This window comes from Aethalodelphis obliquidens, unplaced genomic scaffold, assembly GCF_003676395.1.
Source record: "Aethalodelphis obliquidens isolate GAN/ISIS:26980383/991018 unplaced genomic scaffold, ASM367639v1 scaffold14, whole genome shotgun sequence".
Lineage (NCBI taxonomy): Eukaryota > Metazoa > Chordata > Mammalia > Artiodactyla > Delphinidae > Aethalodelphis > Aethalodelphis obliquidens.
The window spans coordinates 33,275,655-33,300,520 of record NW_020837958.1 but is presented as its reverse complement, the minus strand read 5'-3'; the positions used below and the strand labels follow the sequence as shown (position 1 = coordinate 33,300,520).

Sequence of the window (24,866 nt, the reverse complement as noted above, 5' to 3'; positions counted from 1 at the left end):
TGCTGAGCACAGGCTAGCGGAGGGAGCAGGGGGCAGCACAGGCTGGACGGGGCATGTCAGCCTGCACCCCACCCCCATCCCAGCCCAGCCAGGAGGGGCAGGGCGGCTCTGGCCCAGTGCTTCTAGGCTCTGGTCCTGGGCTGCGGAGGGGGCTCGCGTGCAGTGCCTGGTCCAGCACTGGTGGGGCCTGCTGCCAGGAGCCTGGAGCCATCAGCGTGTTCTTCAGATGCCTGCTGGTGGGGAGATGAGGACATGTGATTTGTCAAAGTGAGTCAGGAGGGAAAGCCAAGGCCAGGTGGCCGCCTCGGTAAGAACCTCTCTGGGTTTCTGTAACTACAAGCTCCTGATTGAGCGTAATACAGAGCACTGAGGAGCCCCTCATTAGGAGGCTGTGAAACACCTCTTGGGTTTGGCTTTCCTCTTGCCCGGCTGCTCACCGAAGCCGCCTTCTTTCATCTCCAAGGCCTTTAATTGGCAGCCTGAGCCCAGAGAATTACCTCAGGAGATGGCTGAGGCCTGGGTTGGATTCTGCCTCCTCAGCCCCTCCCTACTCAAGTCCCTGAAGTCTCTGCTGCATCCTTGAGCTTACGCTGAGCAGGGTCGGGAGGTCTTGAGGAGTCCGGCCCACCACCAGGTGGGGAATGGCTCATAGACCTTGAACGCAGGGTGCCTTGCGGCCTATGTTGGGGAATTCAGGTTGTGCACTGCTCAAGGGCACCGTACCTAAGAGGCATCACCCACATGGTAGGCGCACGCTAATTTATGTGGGAGCACACTGATGGCGCAGAGACTCTAGGTCTCCAGGTAGGTAGCAGGGGGGAACCACCTTTGACCTGAAGTCACAGTGGCACTTGGGCCGTGCACAAACTCTCAACACAGTCTTGTGGGTTCTGTGCCACGTGCACTGCAGCTGCCTGTGCAGTCTTACCACCTGATGCCCCTTCATGCCTGATTTCCAGGCCCCTGAGCCTTTGAACCTGACGCTGTTGCCTCACCTGGGGCTGGGGGGCAGAGAAGGTCAGAGTGGAAGAGGGGCACTCAGAGTGTGTGTGCTGCTGGCCCTGAGTGTGCCCCCGTGGTGTGTGTGTACATGGAGCTAGGGGTGCTACCCACCAGGCAGAGCCATTCACGTCACGCAGAAATAAACTAACTCCATCTTTCGTTTTTATCCTGAAGAAGGGACGTCTCTTCCTACTTTGCCCGCAGGTGCCACCTGGGTCTGCCAGGCCCTTCCCTAGCTCAAGGGGACACAGCCTTTAGCGCCACCACCCATGTGGTGCCCTCCGTGCCCCTGGGTAAAGTGTCAGCTCTCTAGTAGCTACAGCTCTGTTCCCAGGATCAGCCTTGACCTGGACCCTGACTCATACTCATCCTAGTCTCTTAACCTTGGGGCTAGACCCAGACCTGTGGCCCTGCCTGGTGTCCACTGTGTCTGAGCCCCTTGCCTGCAGCCTACCTGCCCTTCAGAGCGCTCAGCCAGAGGCAAAGGCAGTGTCCAGCCACGGCAAGCAGAGAATTGAGTTGAGAAAACACTTCTGAAAGCAGACCTAGGGAAGGGGTGGGGTACAACTGGAGAGCATTTGCGATATGGCATCCTTTGACACTGTGGTCCCACTCCAGGAAATTTGCGCTTAAGAGAAAATCAAGGATGTGTGCACAGATTTTGCCAGAAAGATGTGAGTTGAAGCATTGTTTGTTCTAGCAATAGCTGGAAATAAACCAAATGAGCATCACGGGAAGGAGTGACAGATCACAGGCAGCCCTCTGCTTTCATACACAGCGAGTGTTCCCAGAAATGTATCCAAATGTCAAATATTTGGAAGTTGGGCACCTGCTTATTTTTAAAAACTAACAATAGCTTTTAAAGTTATGAGAGATGTTTGTATTCCCCACTGGCCCCCAAGTTAAAAACATTATCAAATCACTAAACATGCCTAACCCTTTAGACACAATCTTTAATAATATGTGTCTTAGTTTGGGTTTCCCCGAAAATAACAGGAGACAAAAAATTGAATGCAGTGCAGGTAGATTATTTGCGAAGTGACCCCAGGAAATGCTGATTTGGGGTGGGGGGTTAGGGGAATGAAAAAGGGAAGGAGAGAAAGCCGAGAAAGGGTGATTCTTCCAGCAAGTTACCACTGTGGGCAACTGGAACTTACCTCCACCAGGGGCTCAGGGAAACCATGCAGAACATTCCTCTCCCCAGGGGTGGGGGAGTTGGGGTATTTATCCACCACCGCCCATCAGTCATTGGCTGCAGCTGCTCCTGAGGGTGTGGGCTTCCTAGCACCAGCCAGAGAAAGCCCTGTGGCAGAGTCCCAGGGGCTGGGATGGGAAGCGATGTTGGAGTGCCCAGAAATGGGAAATGCTGAGGGGAGTCTGTTACAGTATGTGTCTAGATTCTCTATGTTTTTCTTTAATCTGTTCTTTTCTTTAACAATTCAACCTACAGGTGGCAAAGTAATTCAGAGGATATTCATTTGAGAATGAAGATTTCCTGCTTGATTTCCCATCTTTGTCACAGTTTAATAATTACTAGCATCAACATTTCTGTTTCTATTTCCCACTGGTTTTTATAAAATACTAAGTCCCAAGTGCAACCTCCAATTAAGTGCATAAAGAATAACAACAATAGCTAACACATATAAACACATACTGTGGGCTAGATTTACTTAATCCTTGCAGCAATGCTATGGGGTAGATATTATTACCGTTATTGTTGCTTTATAGATAAAGAAATGGGGGCTCAGGGAAGTTAAGTAATTTGCTCAAGGACATTATGGGCAAAGCCTGGCAATCTTGCTCCGGAGTGCACGCTCTGTCTGTGTGACTGCTAGAAATGGTCCCCCAGCTGATTGATGAAAGCCTGAGTGTGGCACATGGCAGGGAGTTGAGGGGTGTCAGTATTAATGTAGATAAATGTAGATTTTTCAAACTTGGATATATCAACACCATCATGGCACAAAACAGTTGATGGCTGTAGCAGGTCCAAATTTAAATCTGTTAACTCGGTTGGGCTTGAAACATTGTTTCATCATTTCCACAGGCTGAAATGAGTATTATTTTAAGACACATGGCACCAAATGAGGGAAATTCATCTCAGTCAGCTGGGGGGCTGCCTTGACCCTTTCCCAAGGGATGAGGAGGTGTTTAGCGTCAGACATTAGGGTGGGGGGTTGCCTTGCCATTTGTTAGTGGGCCCCTTGTGCACACCATCTCCACCATCCTGCCCCAGAATCCTCCTTGTGGGGGGGGCTGGCTCTGTAGCAGTACTTCCATGCCCCTCAAAGTCAGGAGCGTTACTGCCACTGTTCCAGCCACTCTTGAACCCCAGTTTCCCTCTACTTTCTGAGATCAATGCCTGCATCTATGTGAGACCACTGTCATGCCCCCCACCCCAAAACGCCCCTCGCGCTCCCGCCTCCCCTGCCCACCTCCACATGCAGGGACTCTGCCTGGAAGAGGGAGGGGAGGGGGGGGGACTAGTGCAGCAGCCCCTCCTTAGGAAACCAACAGCAGCTCAGCTCTTGTCCTAGCCCCTTTATTTCTCCTTTTCTCCCATCGAGGAAATCTTTCTTTCTTTCTTCCTCCCTCCCTCCCTCCCTTCCTTCCTCCCCTCCTACTTTTCTTTTTTTCTTTCGAGACTAAGAACAACAGCCCTGCCTAGTGACCGTATACCTCCAAATCCAGTGTATTATACAAGAGAAAGATTCCTTTCTCTTCCCACTGTTCCGGTTATCTATTGCTGCATGATGAACCATTTCCAAAACAGCCACATAAAACATGCATTTTCTTTTGGTCTAGGGTCGCCAGATAAAGTACTACAGATATTTGACCTGTAAGTACTGTACCTATTTAAAGTTAAAAACATTAAAATTTATCTTTAGGGCTTCCCTGGTGGCGCAGTGGTTGAGAGTCTGCCTGCCGATGCAGGGGACATGGGTTCGTGCCCCGGTCAGGGAGGATCCCACATGCCGCAGAGCGGGCTCGCTGAGCCTGTGCTCTGCAATGGGAGCGGCCACAGCAGTGAGAGGCCCACGTACTGCAAAAAAAAAAAAAATTTATCTTTAAACACTATATGGATAAAAATTTAACCCCAGTTAAATTTGAATTTTAGATCAACAATATATAATTTTTTAGTCTAAGTATGTCCCATGCATATTTGAGACATACTTAGACTAAAAAACTACTCACTGTTAATCTGAAATTCAAATTTAATGGAAAGTCTTATATTTTTGTGGGGTTTTTTGTTTTTGCTTTTGTTTGAAATTGGGCAACGCCGTCTTGGTCACAGTTTTGTGGGTCAGGAAATTGGGTGGGGTTTGTAGCGGTTGAAGGGTGCCCTACCATGGTGGTTCTCCATGCACATGTCTGGTGCCTGGGTACTGCATGGCCTCACACTCTTCCTTCAGGTGAAGTCTCATCCTCCAGGGCTTTTCCATGCAATTAAGGACTCTCACAGAAGGGCAGGCTCAGGTAGTCAGACTTCCTACACGGAGGCTCTGAGACCTGGCTCTGAGAACAGGAAATGAAAGCTGCCAGTCTCCTAAATCTTGGGCCTGTCAGTCGGTGCACTATCCCTTCCTCCTTATTCTATTGGTCAAGCAGTCACAAAACCCACCTGGCTTCCACAGCAGGGGACACAGACCTCACCTTTTAAGGGCAGCAGTGGCAAAGCATTTGCAGTCATCTTTAATCTATTGCACCCACTGAGAAGGAATAGATTTTCGGCCACCCCAAAGCTTGACTACTGTGTGTGCTTCTCTCTTTCAGCATCCCTTTCCTAAGGCAATGAGAACAGCTCGTTTCAGCTTCTGTCTGATTGGGAGAAGGGTCCTCGGAAAAGAGGATATTCAGAAGGGTAGGGGAATTTCAGTTAGTGTTTCAATGTATGATTCCTCAACAAAACAAAACCATAGCGTTGTAACAAAAAAAAAATCATAGGGTTGAATAATATATAACAATTCAGAAAGATATGAATAAAATATTAAGTGTAAAAATCAGGTGACAAAAATGTGTTTACAGTATAAAGTTTTAAAAAAATGTTACAATATAAATGTTGGAGAGCTATATGCAAAAATACTAGCAGTAGTTTACCTGTAAAAGGTGTGATTCTGGCACATTTTATTCTTTCTGCTTGTACATGTTTTTGATATTTTATAAAATGAATATGTGTCACTTTTAATTTAGAAAAAAAGAGGTTATCATAAAATAAAACAACAAGGAATCCACCGTCCTCCTAATTATTAACCAGTTCATTCTTTGTACAAATTCTACTGGGTATCTATCATGTACCAGTTTCTATTCTAGGCACTGGGGATTCTGCCATGAACAAGCCAGACAAGGTCTTCTCCAGAGCCTCTGGGGAGAGCAGGCCCTGCCAACACTTTGATTTTGGACTTCTAGCCTCCAGAACTTGAGAGAATTTTCTGGTTTTTTTTCAGTCACCCAGGTTGTGATAATTTGTTGCAGCAGCCCTGGGGAACTAACACAAGCCCGTTATTCCTTGCATCTTACTAACCAATGATATAGATTTCCATTCGGAAGTAGGTAATCTAATTGTCCCCACTTTACAGATGGGGAAACTGAGATTCTGTGAAGATCAGTAGTTTGTCCCAGACCCCACAGAGCGTGGCTGCCACAGCAGGGCCAGGGCTCAAACCCTGGTTTCTCGTCCCCAGTGTTTAGGCTGTCTCCATGATGCCACAGCTTGTAGACCTGGGTTTCCAGCAGTTTCTATTAAGTCTCATGCAACTGTTTCTAAGGTCATCACTCCCTGTCCTGCCTATCACCCTGCAGTGACAAAGAAACCAGCCCTGGGGGACTCTCTATGACAGGAGTACCTCCTCCTCTTCCCTAATGAGGAGGAAATTGTTCTTGCATCAGGCCCTGCCCTGTTCCTGCATCTCTAACTGGCTGCTGAGTCCACGCTGGGATGAATGGGACTCAGACAGCTGTTTCCAGGTGTGCTCACTGCCATTTATCAGCAGCTGCTGATAAGCCCTCTACATCATTTTGTTTAGGCCAGGGTGTACCCCTCACTCAAGAAACCTCAGCCTCTCCTCTGACAGGCAAGGAGCTAGTGCCATTGTTTTCTTTAAACAACTTTTCCTCCAGATTTTAAAATAAATACATGCTTTTTGAAAAACAGAAAAGATAATGAAGGACAGAAGAAAATAGAACTGACTTATAGGCACCAGCAGTTCTTATTTATAAATGTGCAGAAGGAAAAAAAAACTATATTCAGATATGCATCTGGTTATGCTGCACATACAGACACATTCACAGAGCAAATTCAACTATGTTTAAAAATGAACAGTTTTACATACTCTTTTTCCTTTTGGAGAAATCTGGCCATAAGAAACAGTTTTGTACTTTATCCTAAGCATTTCCCCAAGGTTGTTAAAGATTCTTTGTAAATACCATTTTTAATGGCTGCACACTATTCTATCAAGTAGATCACCACTTACTAATCATTTATTATCTATTACTAAGCACTCAGATTTTTTTCTAGTTTTTCATTAACTTAAAGAAAACACTGTTGTTTGGGATTGACACATATACACTAATATGTATAAAATAGGTAACTAATAAGAACCTGCTGTATAAAAAAATATAAATAAAATTAAATTTAAAAAAAACCCCACTGTTACGGACATACTTGACGTAAGACTTTGTGTACCTTTCAGATTATGCTCTTGGCCTGAAATTATTGGGTTTAAGGCTATACACATAACATTTTTACAGCTTTATTGAGGTACAATTTAGAAAACATAAAACTCACCCATTGTAAGTGAATAATTCAATGCTTTTTAACAAAGTTATACGGTCATGCAATCACCTCCGCTATCCAGTTTTAGAGCATACTTTTCACCATAAAACATTTCCCCAAGTTCTTTAACTGTCAAACTCACTCCCACTCCAGCCCCAAACAATCACTGATCTACTTGATATATAGATTTGCCCTTTCCGGACATTTCATATAAACAGAATCATGCAATATGTACTCTTTTTCTACATTAGCACACTGTTTTTGTGATCCAGTGATACAGCATGAATTAGGACTTTCTTCCTTTTTACTGCTGAGTAGTATCTCGTTGTATGGATACACCACATTTTGTTCATCTAGTTATCTGTTGGTGGAAATGTGGATTGTTTCCAGTTTTTGCCTATTAAGAATAACATAGCTATGAGTATTTACCTACAAGTCTCTGTGTGGACATGTTTTTACACATTTCTCTTGAGTAGATACCTAGGAGTGGGTCATATGGTAAGTTTCTATTAAATTTTTGTAAGAAACCACCAAACTATTTTCCAAAGTAGCTGCATCATTTTACCTTCTCACTATCAATGTATCAAGGTTACACTTGTTTCAAATCCTCACCAACACTTGTCGTTTTGATTATTGCCATTCTGATAGGTATGCATTAGTATCTCTTTGTGGCTTGAATTCACATTTTCTTAATGACTAATGATGTTGAGCATCGTTTCATGTGCTTCTTAGCCATTTGTATATCTTCTTTGGAGAAATGTCTATTTGAATCTTTTGCTCTTTTTTTTTTTTTTTTTTTTTTTTTGCGGTATGCGGGCCTCTCACTGTTGTGGCCTCTCCCGTTGCGGAGCACAGGCTCCGCACGCGCAGACTCAGCGGCCATGGCTCACGGGCCCAGCCGCTCCGTGGCATGTGGGATCTTCCCGGACCGGGGCATGAACCCGTGTCCCCTGCATTGGCAGGCGGACTCTCAACCACTGCGTCACCAGGGAAGCCCATAATTTTTTAATTGAGTTGTATGTCTTTTGTTGTTCTTTATACATTCTGGAAAAAATCCTTTATCAGATATATAATTTACAAATCTTTTCTCCCAATCTTTGGCTTGTCTATCATATTTTTATTATTTTTTTATTTTTTTAAATATCACAGATGAGGTCTTTTATTTGTCACCGTTAAAAGTCTGATTTTTAAACAGGTTCTTGGACTGGTGGCTAATGTCCTTCAGCTCTTTCAACTTTAGCACCTGTCTCATCCCCAGTAGCTTTTCCAGAACTACTACCTTCACCTTGTAGCTCCATGAGTTTTCCCAATTCAAACTTGGGTTTCTTCAGCATTTTTACTTTTCTAACAAAGACATCATGGAGTGGATAAATAGATTGGCAGGCCTTTTCTATGTCTTTTCCAATGCTGTCTGGAATCAATTTATTGACCACTTCTTTCAAGTCATTTGTCTCCACCTCTCGGGTCATGATTTCCATCATCTTCTTGTGGATCTGGCGGACCTGCTGGTGCTGGGCATAAGAGATCTTCCAAATCTGATTATTGTGTTCTTTAGTAAAACCCACACAGAAGAGACGAAGCAAATAACCATGGGTAGTCTTGACATCAACGTGAGCTTCAGTCATGGTCTGCCATTTTTTGACCATGGAGCACATTTTGTCACGGGCAAGGTCCATGCCATGGAAATTAGTCAGGCAGTTTTTGCCCTGAACATCCTCAGTAATAAGCTTGAATTTTCTAAATGCAACTTCATCATTCTGCAGATCATCAAGGCTCACTTCAAACACACAACCCTTAAGGCCATCAGATGTGATTTTGGTTCCTTGAGTTCTCGTGACTAGTGTTTTCCCAATATTTCTTACATTGAACATAGCTGGTGCTTTCACATCATACCAATCTTTCTTAGAAAATGGGTCAACCACTTTCTTCTTGGCTCCCTTTTTACCGCCTTTCGTAAGGCGCTTCTTCTTTCCGACCGCCATGGTGCTGCTCTGAGAGCCAAAAGGCTATCATATTTTTAAATGATGTTTGTTGAAGAGCAAAAGTTTTTAATTTTGATAAAGTCCAATTTATTTTTTTTGGATTACCCTTTTTTGTGTCTTGTCTACGAAAGCTTTGCCTTACATAAAGTCGCAAAGATTTTTTTTCTCCAATGATTTCCTCTAGAAGTTTTACTGAACATAATTTGAAAATGATTTTTGTTTTTTCATTTTGAATATAATCCATGGTAATTTTAACAAATTAGAAAATATAGATGAACAAAAGGAGGAAAATACAGGTCACTCATAATCGCACTACCAGAGATAAGCCACCATGAATGTTTTGTTGCATATGTGTGTATTGGTTATCTATCGCTTTCTAACAAATTACCCCCAAAACATATTTATTATCTCAAAGTTTCTGTGGATCAGGAACCTGGGAGCACTTTTCTGGGTGTCTTTGTCTCAGGATCACTCACAAGGCTGCAATCAAGTTGTCAGTGGGACAGCAGTCATTTCAAGGCTCGATAGGGAGAGAACGCGTCTCCGAACTCACTTACGTGGCCGTCGGCAGCCCTCAAGTCCTCGCTGGCTGTTGGTTGGGGACATCGACTCCTTGCCACATGGGTCTCCCCATAGGCAACTCGCAACATGGCAGCTAGCTTCCCTGAGAGGAAGAGAAGGAGGTAGGGCGCCCATCAGAAGCCATAGTCCTTTTGTAACCTAGTCTTGGAAGTGACATTCCATCATTTTGCTCTCTGGTCTATTCATAGAAGTGAGTCACTAGGTCCAGCCCACTCACAAGGGGAGTGGGGATCACGGGACCATTTTAAAAGGCTGCCACATGTCCTTGTTTGTTTTCTCATGAATTAGGAGGCACATGTTTACCTGTGAAACGTACAGATGCAGGGGCCCCTTCCTCGATTCTAGATTCTACTGGGTCAGAATCTCCATGGGAAATGCCTCTTCCTGTAAGCTTATCTTTTAAAATCTCTACCGGTCACTCTAATAGGAGCCAGGGTTGAGAGAGTCACTGGCAAATATAAATGTAAGTGGATGTTTCCCCACATGGATTACAACTGTGCATATTGCTTAGAAGTGTGTTTTCCCCCTCAGACAGGCTTGAAGATAAATGTACCTCAGTTCCCAATGTGGGGCTGCCATATCCTCTGCTTCCCAGGAGCTGTGTCCAAGGGGCCGTGCCTAGCAGTCATGACCTTCACTTCTAGGGGCTTCAGGGGAGCTAAGGGGGTGGCAGAGGCTGCCTGCCTCAGTGTTTGTCTCCAGAGCAGCTCTGACATCAATTCATCTGTCCAGAGGACACTTTTAGATGCAAGCCTGCTGGTGGGAGGACTTTATGAGAACAGGAATCCCTGGCTGTGAAATTACTGGCATTTCATGATGTGAGAGAAGATTTACAAGCTGCGTGCTGTGCTGTGCTATAAAACCAAGCCCAGCAGTTATGCAAGCAAGCCTGCAAGGCAGGCAAAACGCAGGGAGGTGGCAGCTGGAAATAAAGGAAGCCACCACCCCACTGTGCCTGGGACCCCCCGGCCCTGACCACGCATGCACGGGGGGCTCAGGTCAAGGTTCCTTCAGCCATATCCGCCTTCTGGGGAGGCTCACCTGGTAGTCACTAGGGAACAAATGTGCAAGTAGTGTTATGTGAGGTCATGGACTCAGAATGGAAGGGGTTTCAAAGGTCCCTAGGGACCTGATGTTCCCTTAACACCTTCATTGCTAAGACACCATTCTGCTTCTTGATACTCACCCCTATGACCCAGTCCAAAGGAGACACCCAGAATGTACTCTCCCACGACCCTATTTAATTTTTTTTTATAATTAAAAATTTTTTTTGTCTTCCCCACTAAAATGCAAGCTTCCTGACAGCAGGAACCTTGCCTGTCTGGTGCTCAAAGTATTGCTGGACCACAATTCATATATGTTGACAGAGCAAATGAAAGAATGGATATTTGGATACTTCCAGGGGTGGGGAGCTCACCATCTTACAGGCCAGCCTGTCCTATGCCTGGATGGCTCTTGGCTCTTCCTCAGCTCGCTGCCATCCACCTCCATGTGGCCTTCCTTCATTGTCCTCATCTGTAGGGCACCCTCTGAGCAAGCCGCCTCCTCTTCCCCATTGCAGCCATCCAGAGATTTGAAAACAGTGGCCACCTGCATGCTTTTCAAGATGAATGTCACCAGTTCTTTCGGCTCTCTCTCATGTATCAGTGCCACCCTAGCCATCCTCCTCCAAAGGGCTCTAATGGGTCACTGTCCCTCAATAAGTTAGGTTAACTCTTTTGAGACCCTTAGTAAATCTTGGCAGTTTGCAGATTTTGAGACCCTTCTCCCCCAACAAACATTTAGATCATTTCTTTTTTTTTTTTTTTCAGTACGCGGACCTCTCACTGTTGTGGCCTCTCCCGTTGCGGAGCACAGGCTCCAGACGCGCAGGCTCAGCGGCCATGGTTCACAGGCCCAGACGCTCTGTGGCATGTGGGATCTTCCCGGACCGGGGCACGAACCCGTGTCCCCTGCATCGGCAGGCAGACTCTCAACCACTGCGCCACCAGGGAAGCCCTTCCTTACTTTCTTTTTTTAAATTTTATTTATTTATTTGGCTGCATTGGGTCTTTGTTGCTGCGTGCGGGCTTTCTCTAGTTGTGGAGAGCAGGGGCTACTTTTCATTGTGGTGCATGGGCTTCTCATTGCTGTGGCTTCTCTTGTTGTGGAGCATGGGCTCTAGGCACACGGGCTTCAGCAGTTGTGGCATGTGGGCTCAGTAGTTGTGGCGCACAGGCTTAGTTGCTCTGCAGCATGTGGGATCTTCCCGGACCAGGGATCAAACACGTGTCCCCTGCCACTGTGCCAGCAGGGAAGTCCCTTTTCTTACTTTCTGAGATTTGGTTTCCTCAGTAGGAAGATAAGGGTGACAACTGTATAAACTTCTCATCTGGGTTAACATATCCAAAGCTTTTGGCACAGTGTCTGGCATCTAATAATATCCTAAGTTCTCCCAAGAGACCAGAGAGCAGGTCTGTTGTTTCTCATGATTGTATCCACAGTGCCTGGCATGTGGATGACTCTGAGGGAATTGTGCCGGATTGGGGATTGTCTGTCAGTGTGTCAGCTAGATATTGCTGTATAACAAACTACCCCAAAACTTAGTCACTTAAAACAGCAGCCATTTTATTTGCTTGCGGTTCTGTGAATCAGCAATTCAGGCTGGATTCAGCTCAGTGGATCTTCTGCTGCTCTCACCTGGGGTCACTCATGTGGCTGCGGTTACGGGCAGTTGACTAATGTTGAATGATCCAAGATCCATCACACGCATCTCATACGTCTGACAGGTAGTGCTGGCTGTCAGCTGGAGTGCCTCAGTTCTCCTCCATGTGGCCTTACCAGCAGGCTAGCACAGGCCCATTTGCATCATGGTCCCAGGGTTCCAACTGCAGCCAAAAGATAAGCCCTAATTCACAAGTGCTTCTGAAGCCTCTGCTGGTGTCTCATTTAATAATTTCCCATTGGCCAGGGCAGCTCACATGGCCAAGCCTGGATTTAAGGGGTGGAGAAATAAACCCCACCTGTTGATGGGAGGGGCAGCAAAGTTGCATTGCAAACTACAGGATAAGAGGGATCATTGCAGCTATCTTTGCAAATCATCCACCACAGTTAATACTGAGATGTAAGATAGAGGTTGGGAGGGGGCTGGAGGCTCATTGCATGAGGGAGGTGGCAGAGAGAAGTGCTGAGCACATGTGACAGTCAATCCACAATGGCCACATGTGGAGGACACTGGTGTCAGTGAGGAGACTTTACTTCACCTTCTGCCTTAAACCACAGGGAATCGTATCATCGCATCTGACAGAACTGCAGAGGCTGGGCTCGCTCTAGCTTGGCTGAAGGAGCAACTCAGCAAGGTCACCTGCCCCAGATCCTTACCATCCAACCTCTGCCCTCCTCCGTGAGGGCTTTGCCCTTTAGGCTTACAGTATGATGACTGCAGCAGTTCCCAGAGTCACAGCCAGGCACCTGTAGAGGGAAGAGAAGAAACTGTTCTCAGACTCTAGCCCAGCAGTCTTCCCCTTATATAGCTCTTTGGTCATAACTGGGCCAAGAGGGTGGGATTACCGTGGTTGCTCATACTAGTTTCCTGGGCCTGCCATAGTAAAATACCATATGTTGGATGGCTTAAAGCCACAGAAATGTATTGTCTCACAGTTCTGGAGACTAGAAGTCCTAGATCAATGTGTTGGCAGTGCCATGCGCCCTCTGAAACCTGAATGAACATCTTGGCTTGCCTCTTCCTAGCTTTGGGTGGTTTGCCCCAAATCCTTGACATTCCTTGGCCCGTAGACGCATCACTCCAACCCTCCGTCTTCGCATGGCCTTCTCCCTGTGTCTTCACATCATCTTCCCTCTGTGCATGTGTGTCTCTGTGTCCAAATTTCCCCTTTTGATAAGAACACCCCAGTCATATCGGATTAAGGCGCACCTTAATGACCTTATTTTAACTTGATTACCTCTGTTAAAAGCCTATTTCCCAAAGAGGTCACATTCTGAGGTGGTAGGGGTTAGGACTACAACTCACAATGTTGGCTTCAAAGACTAATTATCTGAAGTGGAATTGATGTTGGGAGTGAACCACAATGACCCCTACAGCCCTCGAATGACTGAATGAGTGAATGAATGAACATAGTACTTGGAGGCTCACGTGGGGTCAGGTAATAGTTTCCTGGTGAGGTTTGTAGGGTAAGTTTAGCCCTAGAACTCACTGAGGATATTTGGGCGCTTGTGCCTTCTGCTTATGACAGATTGTTGATCACAGTTATGATTTATCTCTGGCTGCATCTTTAGTCAGGAATACAACCCCTCAAAGAGAACCAATGCTGTTCCTCTGAGAAATTCTGACAAATCACATTATGACATGGTTTCCAGGAATGCGTCATGGTGAAAAAAGTCCAGCCTGCTTACACGGATGCTCAGCGAGTACCCATGAGTACCCGCCTTGTACACACAAACTGGCATGACCAGGGCAATGCAGGACAGCAGCCGACTGCCTAGCAACACCACCTCCCTCGCTCCCACCTTCCATTACCCCTCTCCTGTGTTGCGGGCTGCCTTCTGGGGCTCTCTCCCCTTCAAGGCAGCTGCCCATGGGCAGGACGACTGGATGTCACTGTGTTGCGGGTGGAGGGGAGGGGACTCTGGATACCCTACTCACAAAAATTAACCAAAGTTGCCTTGTTGTTTTAGAATATGTTAGGTCTACCCAATCCCAAACATATCACACACTTCTTAGAAGCCAAACTTAAAATCGGCACCCACCATTGAAAAGCCCTGATTAATACATAATGCCAGATTAGGGGCTGCCATCCTGCGGAGGAGACACTACGTCACTTACCTTGCTCTTCTGAGGTGGTGGGACTGGGTGAAGTTGGGGTTTCAGAGTGCCCCTGGGAGCGTCCAGGGTTAAAAATAAAAATCTCCCTCGCATAGTCTATTAACTATGAATTCATCGGAGCAGATCCTTTAAAAATGTGCATCTACCTCCTCAGAGAGCTGGCAGTCAGCCACTTTTTATTGCAATTGTTTTTCGCATTAAAAAGGACTGGGTTTTGGGCTTCCCTGGTGGCGCAGTTGTTGAGAGTCCGCCTGCCGATGCAGGGGACACGGGTTCGTGCCCCAGTCTGGGAAGATCCCACATGTCGCGGAGCGGCTGGGCCCGTGAGCCATGGCCGCTGAACCTGCGCGTCCGGAGCCTGTGCTGCACAACGGGAGAGGCCACAACAGTGAGAGGCCTGCGTACCGCAAAAAAAAAAGGACTGGGTTTTGACCAGTGGAAAGGGGAGAGCAGTGAAGTCAGGGAAATCAGTTTGCAGCCTGGACACTTTGAGAAGGTCAGACCCCTGTGAAAGTAGGTGTTTGGGGCCTTCGAAGTGGTAGAGAAAAAGGGTACAGAATGGACGAAGAAGGATGCCAGAAGCCGTTGTCATTCTGACCAGAGCAGGAAGCAGAGGGGTGCTTCAGCTCACAGTTGCCTTTGCCACTGGAAAAGAGTGATTTTTCTCCAGTAACAGCACCTGCCCTTGGACTTGAACCCGCTCCTAGGTAATGGTGTCACCACCCACCCAAGCACCCAGGCTACTCTACATGCCCCCCTTGTCCTTATTCAACAAGTCTTGCCTATTCCACTTCTTCAGTATCACTTAACCTTTCCCTTCTTCCCCATCTCCATGACCCATGTTAGTTCAGAGCCCTGTACTCTCTTCCTGTCCCCATCCCCCTGCCTCTATTCATCCTCCATCCCGCCCAAGATGGTCTTGTGGAGTTGTTCATCTCATCACACCACTGCTAGGCAGGACATCTTCTGTCTGCCCCTGCAAATCCACTCTATCCCACTCTTGGTCCTGGGGACTGACCTGTATGGACCACAACAATGGCCTCCCTTGGCTTCTAGCTTCTGGTTGGATCTGGCCAATGGGGAGTACCAGCTGGAGGTCAAAGCGGGAGGAGAGTGAGGTTGGGGTCTTTACGCCTCCTCACTGTGGAGTCCCCTTAAAGAAAGGCCACAGCTCCTCTCAAGGTGACCTTCGCGTGACTCTCTCAGTAACTGCTCCTTCCCCTCCACCCTTCCTACCAACAGCCCTCAGGTTCCTTGCTTCAAGTATGGCATTATACTTACCCAAACCTTAGTAAATAGCCTTTCTGTTTAACACTCCTCAAATTTTCCTCATCTGAGTGTGTCATCTCTTTCTGTTGCTTCCCTGAATGATTCAGTTCTCCTACTCGAAACCACAGAGGTTCCCACAGCCTTTCAAATAAAGTCCAAGTTGAGGATCTTGGGATTCAAGGTTCTTCAGCACCCCATTTACCTTTCCAGCCTAGTTCTTGTCACCAGCCTTCACTTACTCTAAAATCTACTTATAAGGAGTCATTCGTATTTACCCTCAGATACTTGCCCCTCTGAGCATGCTGTCCGTGCGCCTGAGCTCTCTCTCTCTCTTTCTCGGCCTGAAGGTGTAGCACAGTGCCTAGTAGAAAGTAAACTCTCAGTAATTATACAGTGAATGAATAAATGATTTTTTTTTTTTTTTTTTGCAGTACGTGGGCCTCTCACTGTTGTGGCCTCTCCCGTTGCGGAGCACAGGCTCCGGACGCGCAGGCTCAGCGGCCATGGCTCACGGGCCCAGCCGCTCCACGGCATGTGGGATCTTCCCGGACCAGGGCACGAACCCGTGTCCCCTGCATCGGCAGGCGGACCCGCAACCACTGCACCACCAGGGAAGCCCATAAATGAGAATTTTTGAGAACCGCACTTCCAGGCCCAATGTCATGCAAAGGCATATTTATGGGTACATATGACTCAACTCTTAAGGCAACGTATTTCATGCTAATGCAAACCCAGGCACTATACACTCTCCTGCCCTAAATTTTGGAGACAAGTGGCAAGGGGAAAGTGAAGAGGCTTCTAGACACAAACCAGCACAAGGTTGCATAACCCTGATCAAAGCTTGGGAAGAACAATGGCATCTTCCCCAAGCAGGCTGTCTCTGATGATCCCTGGATGAATCACCGTGGAAAAAATAGAGCGAAGATGTTCCAGAGAGCCAGACATGTAGTCAAGTAGGAAAGTCTTTCCCTTCAGGGTGTTCTCATTTAGTAAATATTCCCCTGCTGTGAGCTTTCTTAGGACGGGATGCCCCGGTGAAAGGTAGGGATGGAGCGGGAGAGGGGTGGGGGGGAGGAAGAGGGGAGAAGGGTCAGTGTAGCTCAGCCCACAGGGGAGGTTTCCTGGAGCCAGGGAGCTCAGTCCATCACCTAGATCCAGGTAGCCGAGTCCATGATCTGGAATGAGGGTATCGAGGCCCATTAGACAGGAGACCAGAGGGCCTGTAATGCTTTGGGTCTCCCCTCATTTAGGTGGGACAGCTAACAGAGCAATTCACCAATCCTTCTTACTCTGGGTTTGACTGTTGAAGAAACAATTTTCTGAAAATCGCATAAGGAATTCTGACTTGTGGGTCTCAGTGGGAAGGGGAGGCTAAGGAAGAGGATTTCGCATTTCCATTTTATACCGCTCTATACGAATAGCGTGCAGAGGTGTTATTTTTGAAAAATGCCAGAGAGGTTATCAGTGGAATTTTGGACCAATTGGTTTTTATACTTTATTTCTGTATTTAAAAAAATAATAATAAATGTTACTGAAAATCAGTGCTGCTACTGTACCTCTAAGATTTCCAAGACAGCCCTGAGTTCAAATGTTCTGTCCCTTTGGTCTCACACAACATAGAAATGTCCCAGAAATTCCGACAGCGTGTAAGAATCTAAATCTCCTCACCCACCTGAAAGCTGTGCGAAATCTCACCTTGGTTCCTAATGTCTAAGATAGAAAATATATTCAAATTTTTCATGTCTCGTAAGAACATTCACTCTTCCTTTCCTCTCTGAGAGTACCCTCCCAGCTGCTCAGACTGGTAATACATTAATTTTTTCAACAGTCTGAGGGTGCACACACGCTTCTATAGGGTTGTGTGAGTCTGCCGATCCCCAAGTTTAAGAATGTTTCCTCAGGCACTAGGAACATTCTGGGGCCACTCACTATACCTAAAAATGGAGGATAACCCCCCAAGTTGTCTCCAGTTATAGATGCAGAGACCTGGCCTCAGCCAGGGCTGCTGGTTTCCATTCCTGTTCCAGAATCTTATCTTTTCTCTGGAGCTTCATCTTACCACATCTTAGCAACTACTGTCCCTCTTAAAGCAGAGGCAAGATGTTCCATTGATGACGTGGCTGGAGCTTCCGAATCAAGCTTCTCCTGAAGGCAGACCTCTCATTAGATTTTGTTAAAAGCCAATAACTTCCCCTTTTTGTTTAAGAGTATTCAAGTTGGGATTTTCCCTTCAATATAAAGATCCCTGGGACTTCCTTGGTGGTCCAGTGGTTAAGACTCCACGCTTCCACAGCAGGGGGTGTGGGTTCTACCTGGGGACAAGATCCTGCATGCCAGCGAGGCCAAAAAATAAGTAAATAAATAAATAAAGGCTTGACATAGTGCCTGGTACAATGAAGCATTCAATAAATTTAAAAAAAAATTGTGGGGCATTAAATTAAAAAAAAAAATTCCCTGAATGGCATGCTATGCTGAAGGTAGCCTAGGTCCGTCCCAGGTCTCTGGACCTAGTGAGGACCTAATGTCTCCTACTCCCTGCTTGTTCCAGGCTGCCATCGGCCCTCAGATTCCAGACATGACAGTGCCACCCTGCCACCAGCACTGCTCAAGCCCCTGCCCTGTATAATCTCCCTTGGCTTCCTGTCTGATAGCTGGGTTCCCACTACCCCTTGGAATAAACTTCAGAGGACAACTGCCTTCCATGTCCTGACTAGATTAGTCTGGGAACCACAGTGAAATGAGTCTGAGGTCAGGGGAGTAATGGGCGCAGCTATGGGGAGCTGTCACAGCAGAGGCTGGGAGAGTGAGGCAGGGGTTGACGGGCCCCATAAGTGAGACGTGGAAAGAAACAAAGGCGCACACATATTGATTTCTCAGTAGAAGTTCTCCTTCCTGGAGCATCTCTTGGGCCAGCAATTCTGGGCCTGTGGCTTCCTTCCCTCAGCACAGCTGCTACAATTGTGCAACAGAGAGAGGGCAAGAGGCAGGCAACCACTTGGAAAACCATTTGTTAGTGTATCTAGTAAAGGTGAAGACATGCATATCCTTTGACCCAGCAATTCCACATTTAGGTATAAACCCTGGGGAAACACATGCACATGGCACCAGGATATACATACCAAGAATGCCCACCACACCACTGTCATAACAGTCAAAACCTGAAAACAACTCAAAATGCTCACCAACGGTAGTATGGATAAATATATTTGATATACCCACGTAGCGGAATACTATACGGCTATGAAGATGAGGGTACTACAGCTGCATACAACAATGCAGATGACTCCCATAAACACAACCGAGCAAAAGAAGCCAGACAGAAACCCCAACGTGATTCTATTCATGTAAAGCTCAAAACAGGCAAAACAAAACTGTTTTTTTGGACTGCAAACTTAACTGGTAAAACTAAAAGAAAAAGAAGTAAATGCCATAAAAATCTAAGGGAGAGGGAGAGTGTGATCAAATAGAGATACGCAAAGGGCTTCAGAGTGCTGGCAATATTTCATTTCTTGATGTCAGTGGTGAGTACGTGGGCATTTGCTTTACAGTTATTTATTAGAATGTATAAGGTTCTATGCACTTTTCTGTATGTATGTTAATTTTCAGAATTAAAAAAATGAAAGGGTGAGAGGGCTTTGTTTTAAGAAGAACTTGGATAAGGGTCTCACTCTCCAAGGCTCTCTGCTTCAGAATCCACCATCATGGTCCTAGAGGAGGGACATCCCTGCCTGGTCCTTGCATCCCCGCCCTGCCCCGAGAATCAGTCCCAAGGCCACCAGCACTGGCAGAAGCAATCTCATCCTTGACTAAGCCTGACTCAGCCGTCCCTGATTGGTCTCCTGGGCTCTTGCATCGTAAGGATGTAATTGAGTGTGCTCTGTGGGAGACAGTCTGTAATGAATTTCCTAGGATGGAAACCGAACGGAAATCAAAAGAGTTGTGCCAGATTGCCGGTGTGCAGCACAGCTGAGGAGCAGTCCTGATATGCTGGCCCAGGCTGGCGCCTGCTACGCATGTCTCATGTCTGGTTTCGTCCTCCTCCACTTCCTCCGCTCAGGGGGCCGGTGTGCGTGCCAGCTCTCTGAGTGAGCCAGGAGGGTCGCATTACCTCAGGCACCTTCTCACCAAGACCCCTTCTGAGCATTCAGAGTGTTTCTCTCCACAGAACTCAGCAAAAATAGAGCTAATAATAATAATAATAAATCATCCTGGCATAAATAAAGCAGGTGCCCGTGTCCGGCTGGTCGTAGGGGACGCATTGCTGCTCTGAGATGGGCAATGCTGAGGCTGGGACTGCGGAGGCCACTGCCCCCGAGGAGAGAGCCCAGACTGAGTCACCCGTGAAGCCCAGGAGCTTTGTTCAAGGCACTCGGGTCCCTTGTTTGGGGCTTGGGGAGTGGTGAGGCCAACGTTGAAAAGACCCTAGTCTCTGGGACGCTGTCACCCGATGACTTGCTATGCAAATGGAGTCAGACTTTCCTCCTTTGTCCCCAGCAAGGCAGGGTCAGAAACCCTGTCCTCAACTCCTTTGCTAGGGATTTGTGGAGGTAGATCTTGGTTGCTGCCCCCTTTGCCCACTCCCTTGCCTGAAGTCACCTCTCCCTCTCCTTGGCCTCTGAGGTCACTGCTGCCTGGGCTTGTGGACACAAAAGCTCAGCTCAGATCAGGGGCCCTCCCCTCAGAGGCAGCTAGTAAGTTCCTGGGGCCAAACACACTTGGCGAGACCTGAGCTTGGAGGAAGCTCAGAGCAGCCTAGGTAGGCTACAGTAAAAAAGAGGGATACAGGGACAGGCAGGCGAAGTCAGGAAGGAGCCTCTATCACTGACTACAAATAGAAACGTCAGTTTGTGGTGCAATGAAATCACCATATATGGCTTGGGAGGAAATTCTCTGCAAGGAACTGCATGCAAATAGGTCATCAAGTAATGGCAAAAATATGCAGCCAAATGGAGGTGCCTCTGCAGGGCTTCTGTGTCTCTAAGGGCTAAGTAAACTCTAGGAAGACGTAAGGACCCAGAGCTTCATGCCACAGAGCGGGGCCAGGAGATGCTCCCTCTGCTTCCCTGCCCAGCCCCCTGCCTCCTTCTTGCACCACCGGGACCACTCTGAATCTGACTAGCATCCTTGTTCCCTGTTGCTGAGAGCAGGCAGGGACCCGGAGATTGCCTGAGACACTTTCTGGTGACTAATGCAGTACTTGAACAGGAAACAGACTGGAAAGGGCTTAGGAGGAGCTATAAATAGCTCATGTCCTAAAAAATCTAACTTAGGAAGAAATGGAATTAACACACTGGAAGGAGAACAAGGAGATCACAGGCTCCAAGCAAGACCAAGACTTCTCCTGGGAAATGAGCTTTTCTCCCAGATGGACCTCCATCTGCCTTGTACGAGTCAACTCCATCAAGTGTGCACTGCTCAGCCTTGAGGTTGACCAGCCAGCCCTGCCTGCCTGCCAAATGATGCCCTGAATTGTCTGTGGTTCTGGGGATCAAGCCTTGTAGGGATCATGTAAGGGCATGTGTGCGTGTGTGTGTGTGTGTGTGTGTGTGTGTAATGGGGGTCACTGAGACTCGCAGCTCAAGGACTATGAATGGTCTCACTTTTTGGGGAAGTAAAGAATTGAAAAAGTGTCAGGAATATCCCTTCTGCTTGCCTCAGTTTCCCCTCTATCCATTAGGCTACAGCAATCCCTTTCCATCTTGAACCCAGTGAAGAGAGGGGAGAAAAAGCTAGGAGATCTAGCTTTAGAATGAATGGTGGGTCAGAAGACTGTGGTTACTCATTTGCTGAGTAACTTGGATACTCAACTTCACTAAGACTGTTTGCTTTTCTATAAGATGGAGAGGTTGGTTTAGTTCAGTGAACTTCAAATCTTTGTCTTTTATTTATTCAAAGCTGCATAACATTTCTGCAAAGAAAACCACAAGTCAGAGCGGAGCGGCCCTGGTTAAGGTGGGGACCTCACACGTAGACACGTTTATTCCCTTCGTGGTAGCTGCTGAGAAGCCACCACAGAAACCCAGGGCACCCGTTGAAAACCACAAAGCTAGAGCACTTGACAAGGGTGACCGGTCACCTCAAAGCTACTCCTCACTGCCCTTTTCTCTTTACCTCAATGTAGAGGCTGGAAAACTAAGAGAACGAAAAGTAATACTGAGTGATAGAGATTTAACTAAAGATATCAATCAAAATAAAGGAGGGATTTCTATCTCACAGCCCCCACCAAACTTCTTAATATCCTCATTGGATATGGGGATAGACCGACTGCAAAACAGTCACAATCTCCACCCACCCAGTATCCACACCCTCTGCAATGCAACTTTGTGATCCTCCCATAAAGAAATAGAATTGATTTCCATACCCTTTGAATATGCGCCTTTGAGAGTTGCTTTGAACAATATTTAGTGGAAGTGATAGCATGCCAGCTTCAAGTTTAGGTCTTAAGAATCCTTGTATCTTCTCCTCTGTCTGTTAGACCCCTGAGACCGGCCTGGGTTAGTCTGCTGGGGGATGAGAGGTCACATGGAGCAGAACTGACTCACCCCAGCTGAGCCCACGACAGAGCAGCCAGCCCCCAGCCGACCGCCTGAAGACACGTGAGCAAAGAGCCTCATGAGAAATAACAAACGGTAGTTGTTTTACAGCATACATTTTAGGGTAGCCTATTTCTGTTCCAGCTATCTATTGCTGAGTAACAAAGCACCCCAAAACTTAGTGGCTTAAAACAATTTAGCATATACTAATTTATTATGATCTCCGTGGTTCTGTGCCTTGACTAGTCTCAGCTGGGTGATTCCCACTTGGGGTCCTTCACATGCCTGTAGTCAGAGGTCAGCTGGGGTCACAGTCATTGGAAGGTTCGACGACACTGGGTGTCTGCGATGGCTCATGTGGACGCCTGGCGCTTGGTGTTAGCTGTCGCCTAGGGGCTCAGCTGGGGCTGTTGACTGTGTGTGACATCTCCACGTGGTGTGGGCTTCTCACAACATGGCCACTGGGTTCCAAAGGGTTGTAAGAGGAAGTTGCCAGGCCAGTTAAGGGCCATGCCAGCTCTCGTATGGCATCGCTTCCTCCATATTTTACTGGTCAAGACAGTTATAGGGTCCTCCCAGATTCAAGAGGGTAAAGAAATAGATGTTACCTCTTGATGGGGAAATGGCAAGATCACATTTCAAAAGAGAATGTAGGATGAGAGATACAGTTGGAACCATCTTTTTTTTTTTTTTAACCTTTTTTTTTCGTTTATTTATTTACTTATGGCTGCATTGGGTCTTAGCTGCAGCACACAGGATCTTTTGTTGCGGCGTGCAGGCTTCTCCCTAGTTGCGGGCCACAGGCTCCAGAGCGCGTGGGCTCCAGGGGGCATGGGCTCTGTAGTTGTGGCGCGCAGGCTTAGTCGCTCCGCGGCATGTGGGATCTTAGTTCCCCGACCAGGGATCAAACCCGTGTCCCCTGCATTGGAAGGCGGATTCTTAACTGCTGGACCACCAGGGAAGTCCCAGGACCACCTTTGGGAAATAAAATCTGCCATAGCTGAACAGCATTATTGTGGCAAAGGATAAAAGGACAGATTTGTTTTACATGGTTCCTTCTTCCCTACAGCACTGCTTTCTGTCCATCCTCTCACATAATCCCAGAGACTGGCAAGCACTGAGCGACTGGAGAGGAAGACCAGCAGAGCCCCTCTGAGCACTATCAGCTTATCTGGGCTCAGCAGGAAAGAATGCAGAGACTGAACAATGATCTCTGCCTGCCAAGAGGGGTCGAGGGGGCCTAACTGGGAGGTATTCGCTGGTCCCCTTTACCCCTCTGTACCTGGGTTTTCCCTTTTTCATTTTTCTAAGGGCTATTCAGCATGGGAATGAGGAAATGTAATTGTCTAATTTAAAAAGTGAATGAATAGAGTCAATGCTAGTTAAGTGCTTTGTCAATACCTGGTGCCGAGGAGGGGAAAATCAGACGATTAACAGGTTCAAGTTGAGATTCTCACCTTGTTACCCATACGGGGAGGCTGAAGATGTCAGTCTCCGCTTGCCTGAGCCAGGCCCACCTGCAGAGGCTGGAGATCTTCAACTGCCCTCTGTACCTTCTCCCAGGACCATCACCCAGTGAATAAGATCCCCATCTGTGCAATGGGAGAGGGAAGATTAATGTCTGTGTCCGTGACCCAAGTGGTCCTGAGGAAGCCCGTACGTAGGGACCCCACCTGTCTTCTCAGCTCCAGCCTTTCCGCAGCTCAATCTGAGCAGCCGGGCTTTTGCTCCAAGTCTCACAGGTTTCCCTGTGAATGGGGAGCCCCCTGGGCCCCATTTAGCTGGGACTTTAAGCTTTCACTCACTTCTCTCATCTTCCCCCTTGCAGGTAGCATCGTGCTCCTGAATCCAAAACCACTTCCTGTTTCAAAAGTCCCCTCAGAATTGAGATGCTGCTGCCCACCTAATGACAAAGGCCAGAGACTCTTCCTGCCAGGGCCCCTGCCAGCTCTACAGCCAGCCGTCACCTCCCCGGAGGGCCCAGCCCTGCTACCCCTGTCCCCAGTGCCGGTAGCTGAGCCCAGCAGGTCACGACAGGAAGCTCGCGGCTGCCTCCTGCGCTGACTTGGGCTTTAGCACCAACACCCTGTCTGCCCTATTTCCTACTGATGGATAAACTGGACTGGTTTTTAATTAAGCCCATATCCCCGGAGAACCCAGGGTATGAGACAGCCTCATAGAACTTCAGCAGCTATCAGAGCAGGGCGGAGTGCTGGGGAGCTGGGAGCAGGAAAGAGGAAGGTGAAAGTGAAGTCCGAAGTCCAGAGTGGTTCCTTCTCGGCTGAGGTAATACGCCTTTTGTAATGAGTAGCTCACCTGCTCTCTGTGCTCACAGAGAAGTCAGCCACTCCCGGCAGCCGCCACAGCTACACCCACTGCACATACACACTCATCCCAGCCATCCATCCATCCACTGAGCGGTGGGGAGCATCTTTGAACAACACCCCGCAAATCAAGCAAAATAAAGGGAATTATATCCAGTGTAATATGTGCATATAATAGAATATCTGAACAGAGGAAAAAAATTTCAGGGGTTCCACGCTTAGAGAGAAATAATTTCTATATTCCGGAAGAGGTTTTTTGTTTTGGGTTCTTTTTCTTAAAATAATGTTTAACCAAATTATACTCTTCAGATCATCTCTCTGGTGCTCCCTTTGGTCTTTAGCTGAGCCCTTCTCCCAGGCTACAGAGGTCATGAGGGCGACATGGCTTTTCTGTCCCCATCTTAAAGGGCAGGGCTACCTTGGTTATCGGGCTCAGGATTCTCCCCTTCACTCTACACCCACGAGGCCTCAAAGAACCGTGCCTCCCCCTTCAGAGAGGATCCTCAGCTGTGAAAGTCTGACCTTCTCCTCTCCTGCCTCCCACGGTAAACAAGAGCACCCTGGCAAGACAGCTGCAATGGG

General features: G+C 47.4%; 1 pseudogene; it reads right to left on the bottom strand.

Moving 5' to 3' along the window:
- Positions 1–7,915: 7,915 nt before the first annotated feature.
- On the bottom strand, positions 7,916–24,582 carry LOC113624993 (40S ribosomal protein S3a pseudogene; annotated as a pseudogene).
- Between the last annotated feature and the right edge of the window lie 284 nt (positions 24,583–24,866).